General features: G+C 47.7%; 3 non-coding genes across 3 annotated transcripts; all 3 read right to left on the reverse strand.

Moving 5' to 3' along the window:
* Positions 1–458: 458 nt before the first annotated feature.
* Positions 459–531, reverse strand: trnak-uuu (transfer RNA lysine (anticodon UUU)). The gene has a single exon. It is a non-coding gene; the product is annotated as a tRNA-Lys (tRNA).
* Positions 532–2,556: 2,025 nt separating this feature from the next.
* On the reverse strand, positions 2,557–2,629 carry trnak-uuu (transfer RNA lysine (anticodon UUU)). The gene has a single exon. It is a non-coding gene; the product is annotated as a tRNA-Lys (tRNA).
* A 3,095-nt stretch (positions 2,630–5,724) lies between these two features.
* On the reverse strand, positions 5,725–5,797 carry trnak-uuu (transfer RNA lysine (anticodon UUU)). The gene has a single exon. It is a non-coding gene; the product is annotated as a tRNA-Lys (tRNA).
* Between the last annotated feature and the right edge of the window lie 203 nt (positions 5,798–6,000).

Here is a 6,000-nt window from a genome sequence, read left to right on the forward strand (position 1 = left end):
ACAGCTCTGTCGTTGATAACTATTGCTTATTTCTTTGCTATTATTATTTTATTGATATTTTTCTCTCGTTGCATTTTCGTCGTTTGTTCCCTTTTGAGAATGGGCTGTTTGTCAGCCTTTGCTGTCAGCGGTTTTTCATTGATTCCATCGTGGTTCTGCATAGCGACTGGGAATGCTGCAAGAAAATGAACGTCAGGGCAGGATGGTGACATTTATGCACTTTGATAATGATTTTTCTTTAAACTTTGATGTACCTTGAACTTTGATTATACGGGCCGCAGAGAGACGTGTGCTTCTGATGTCACGGGTCGAGTCCACTGTACTCTGTTGCGTTTCTGCACATTCACATTGCCTTACCAGGTAATTATGCAAACGACATGTTTAACAGTACACGGAGGTCTCAGTGACAAGTTGCTGACTCGTTTTGCGATGCAGTTGGATTTTATATATAAATTTAGCGCCCGAACAGGGACTTGAACCCTGGACCCTCAGATTAAAAGTCTGATGCTCTACCGACTGAGCTATCCGGGCTTCTAGAAAATGAACCAGCTTACACGTATCTGGGTGGAACTCCATCTGCCGCTTCTCAGCCCAGTTTTGCATCCTATCAGTGTCCCGCTGTAACCTCTGACAGCCCCCCACACTATCCACAACACTTACGCCCTTGGTGTCATCAGAAAATTTAGTAACCCATCCCTCCACTTCCTCATCCAGGTCATTTACGAAAATCACGAAGAGAAGGGGTTCCGGAACAGATCCCTGAGGTACACCTCTGGTCACCAACGTCCATGCAGAATATTACCCGTCTACAGCCGCTCTCTGCCTTCTGTGGGCAAGCCATTTCTGGATCCACAAAGCAATGTCCCCTTGGATCCCATGCCTCCTTACTTTCTCAATAGGTCTTGCGTGGGGTACCTTGTCAAATGCTTTGCTGGAATGCATACACACGACATCTATGGTTCTATCTTCATCAATGTATTTAGTCACATCCGCAAAAAATTTGTCAGGCTCGTAAGGCGCAACCTGCCTTTCACAATACCGTGTTGAGTATTCTAAATGATATTATGTTTGTCCAAAGGTTCATAAATCCTGCCTCTGACGATCTTCTCCATCAACTTACCAACCACGGAAGTAAGACTCCCTGGTCTATAATTTCCTAGGCGATCTCTACTCCCTTTCTTGAATAATGGAACAACATCTGCAACCCTCCAGTCCTCTGGAAACTCTCTCGTCCTCATTGATGATGCAAAAATCATCGCCAGAAGATCAGCAATCTCCTCTCTACTCCCACATCTCATCCGGTCCCGTTGACTTATACAACTTGATGCTTTCCAAAAGCTCCAGCACGTATTCTTTCTTAATATCTATAAGCTCAAGTTTTTCAGTCCGTGTAATTCATCCCTACAATCGCCAAGATCCTTTTCCGTATTGAATACTGAAGCAAGGTACTCATTAAGTACTTCTGCTATCTCCTGCGGTTCGATACACATGCTGAGTTTCCATCGTTATCTGAGGAATTGGAGACTCCCGTGCAATTTCCTAGCCGCAGCAGGATCGGGAGAAATTTTCGGTGATATTTTCGGGCGTCAATCCAAGTACGTGCGATGTGAATTCAGCGCCTAGACAGGAATTTGAATTGTGGACCCTCAGATTAAAAGTTTGAAGCTCTGCAGACTGAGGTATCCAGGCTCCGGGTCCGCGCCCTCTGCTGTCTGACTAAGCCCACCACCGCCGCCCCACCCCCGAAATTTCGGAGGTGTTTTCCGTGTGCGGCAAATTGCCATGTTGGTTCACGTGTGTCGAGCTATAGTGAAAAACATAGCTTGCATGCGCGTGTTCTGCGCGTCCGCGTTATGCATTGAACTGTTTGAAGACCGGAAAGGATCCGATGAGCAGAAGGGCTTGTCGCTGCGCTTTCTAATTCTTCAATGTCAGCAATGATCCTGCACAACACTACCGGCGAGAGTCTGTTGGGTGACGCCACACAACCGCCTTTCCCACCGCGTCAGGAAGGAGCTGCTTATCAGCTTCAGGGAACGAGGAGGAGGTCGCGCCTCTGACTCTATCAACGCCCTGAGGTGGAGATTTCCTTTCTTTCTTTTCTTTATTTGTTAATCGACACAGCGCGGATTAGTCTCTACCGGTCCTTTTAACAGCTCTGTCTCAGCAAGCTGTAACAGCACCGATCTAACGCCAGCCCCTTACAAAAAAAAGGGACAATTTATAATGACCAGTTAAACTACCCCCATGGACTGCGGGAGGAAACCGGGGCACTCGGGGATAAAGCACGCACTCTACGGGGCCTACGCATGGTCGTTATACAGAGGAGGCCGGATTGAACTCCGAACCCCTCACCCCCCCCCCCCCCCACAAGCTGTAATAGCGCCGCGCTTCGGGCTACGCCTCCGAGGTGTCTGAACCAATCTGCGGGTAGTCTATGGGCTTCTAACTTCAGGCTCCTGTAAATCCTCACCAGAGGAGCGTGTCGCTGGCACTATAAAGCTCTCGGCTAATCGCTAAGCGACCCAATAAGTTTACTTTGAACTCTTGATGCATCGCCCGAACAGGGACTTGAACCCTGGACCCTCAGATTAAAAGTCTGATGCTCTACCGACTGAACTATCCAGGCTCTGTAGGATGGCTGAAATTTCCAGGAAGGAAATAGTGACACGCAGAAAACTCAGGAGGCCAGGCAGCATCTGTGGAAAATGTAAACAGTCGACGTTTCGGGCCGAGATCTTTTATCAGAACGTTAGGTCTTAATTCTTCTGAACGTAGTAGATTTGAGGGGGATTGTGACCTGCCAGAGGTATATATGATTATGAGGGTCATAGACAGAGTGAAAGAACAGGCAACACACACATAAAATCCTGGAGGAACTCAGCAGGCCAGGCAGCATGTATGGAAAAGAGCAAACAGTCGACGTTTCGGGCCGAGGCGCTTCACCAGGACTGGAAAGGATGGGGAGAATTCAGAGTAAGAAAGTGGGGGGAGGGGGAGCGGAGGAAGTAATACAAGGTGACCGGTGAGAGGTGAAACCGAAAGGGGGAGTAGGAGAGTAGGGTTCAGGTAACGAAGAACACCAGCAGTTTACAGGCGACTGATTAACCCAGGGCTCTACTTTGATCTGTCCTACCGTTGATGGGGAATGATGTGTCTGTGATATAATGGGCTGAGCCCATTGCATATTCATTTTTCCCTACCAGACCATTATGCACCTATGTCATAATTATGGACTGTTTAAATATAACATTAACGCCCGAACAGGGACCCTCAGATTAAAAGTCTGATGCTCTACCGACTGAGCTATCCGGGCTCTTGGTTATTACGCACTGCACAGCACCAACAGGCCGCTGATGTCAGGTGCTCCAGCTGAGACATGAGCTCTCCTCCTCCACCGACAGTTGTTTCTCGACGCGTTGAGTGCCTTCCAGCGTCGCTGGATCTATACCATCTGCACCACTACACCTGCAACAGCCCGCTCCCCGCCAATCACCTCTACAACCCAGTGTCACAGAGCCCCCTGCGGCGTCACAGTTACTCAGTGTGATGTCAATAATACGTCCAAATCTGCTTACATCGCTGATCTCATTCAGGTTTCAGGTAACAAGGAAAACCAGTGAACTACAGGCGTCGGATTAAAGCTCCACACAGACAGCTCTCTGAAATAAGTCCCTGGATGATCCCTGTGGAGGACTTGCTTCGGTGTCAGAATCTGGGTTATTATCAGTGACGTGGAATTTATGGTTTCTCGATAGCCGTCTGGAGCCAAGGCATACGATGAGCCCAAGTTACAAATGAATAAATAGCGCGACAATAAGTTGATTTAAGTGCTCATGGCCGTCTTGAAATCGGATGGCGTGGAGAGTAAGTTGTGTAACGCTCAGCTATATTGGCTCGTATATATCTAGGGGAAACCCCGTCCGCCGCCCGCCTGGTCTCCCTGTTGTGTCGGTTACTGTATCACTGCCACCGAATTCAGCTTCAAACATCAATCATCAGCCAGCACTCACAGTGCGTTTTACCAATTACACTTTATAGATATCACCAAGTCTATGAGATTAATATAAGTTCAATACAGGAAAAAAAAGGAATGGAAAAGGCGCCAGACTCATCAAAGTTCAATTTCTCCGTGCACACGTTGGAGCTCAGGAATTCCTTCGGGACCACCCGGACCCCGTCGACTTATGGCTCAGGACCACCCGGAGTGATTGACCGGAGCCTTCCCGCCCGCCCATCGTCCTCCCGGTCTCTCGTCCGACTTCCCGCCAAAAAACCCTCGTTCTGAGTCAGCATTATCACCCCAAGAAATAATAACATGGACACCCATTGGTTAATAGCACCCTGCTGTCTGTATTAACCCAAGCAAATGTCTAGCCAGAGACTTTCTCAGCATTTAACATAACATGGAAGCCATCTTAATCCACATACGCAGCAGTTTAGAAGATTAACATAACTAAGAAGCCATTTTAAATTTAACATAACAAAGAATAAACCCCGTACAGTTGTTTACGAATCAATTCGTAAGAACCTTTCCGAGATAATTATTCATGAAATAATTGTAACAGTTCTAGGAAAATCATTAGTTTAAAAAATCGTTTGGCGTAAAATAAGTGCATTATGAGCAAAGTGACTTAAAAGCAGTGCCTAAAGAGGGCTTATATCCTCTCGGCGCCAAGGTCAGAAATCTGATACTGCACTGACTGGGCTACTCTACTCTGACCTAGAGGGTACCTGCTGCCCTCACCACACCCCCCCCACCCCCGCTGGCTATTCCACGCTATTACCATGCTCACACTCTGCACGCACTCGGCAATGATCCTATGATCCTATCAGTCTGTGCTCTCCTGGCATATGTGGTATATGTATATATACTTGATTCAAAGTGGTCAAAATGTCGGTAAACTGCTGTGATTAAAGTATTCCCGGGGATTCGAGAAGAAAAGGGCTGAAGGAGGAAGTTTTCTGTTCTTGTGGGATTTCGTGTTTCTCTACATCTTTTCAGATGGAGAGGGTGGCTGCCCGAAGAAGGCACGGCCAGGATGGTGGTGATCTTTGGTCATGCCGCGTAGCCCTTTCAAGCAACGGCTCCTGTTGATAATCATTGAGCATCGAGGGCCCCACCATCCGGGCCACGTTCTCTTCTCGCGCTGGCTATCAGGAGGGGGGTACAGGAGGGTCAGGACGCAAACCAGCAGGTTCAGGTAAGTATTTTCATCAACCATCAAGCTCCCGTCCAGAGTGGGTAACTTTGCTCTAGTTCACTCATCCCAGCCCTGAACTGATCCTATTAATTATCGATTCACTTTCAAGGAATCTACAGCTTAGGTTGTCGATATTTATTGCTTATTTCTTTGTTGTTATTATTTTGTTGATATTTTTCTCTCGTTGCATTTTCGTCGTTTGTTGCCTTTTGAGCTTGGGCTGTTTGTCAGCCTTTGCTGTCAGCGGTTTTTCATTGAATCCATCGTAGTTATTCATAGCTGTTGGGAATGCCCGCAAGAAAAATGAACCTCAGGGCGGGTTGGTGACGTTTACGTTCTTTGATAATAACGTTTCCTTAAACTTTGATGTACCTTGAACTTTGATCATACGGGCCGCGGGGAGACGTGTGCTTTTGATGTAATTGTCCGAGTCTACTGCACTCTTCTGCATTCCTGCACATTGCCTTAAGATTGCTGACTCGTTTTGAAGGATGCAGTTGGAGTTTAAATGTAAGATTAGCGCCCGAACAGGGACTTGAACCCTGGACCCTCAGATTAAAAGTCTGATGCTCTACCGACTGAGCGACCCGGGCTCTCGCTTTCTTAGCACCAGGAAATCGCTGTTATTAGATCTTCGACCATTGACTGCACCCAGCGTTGCAGGTTTTATGACGTCTGCCCCTCTGCACCGGGAGCAGAGGGCAATAGACCCAGGAAGGAATTCGGCCCACTCCCCGCCTACCACCTCTGTTGCAGCCCGCGTCCCCGTCTGTCGCGTACCTAGTGTGACGTCAAC

This window comes from Mobula birostris, chromosome 13, assembly GCF_030028105.1.
Source record: "Mobula birostris isolate sMobBir1 chromosome 13, sMobBir1.hap1, whole genome shotgun sequence".
Classification (NCBI taxonomy): Eukaryota; Metazoa; Chordata; class Chondrichthyes; order Myliobatiformes; family Myliobatidae; genus Mobula; species Mobula birostris.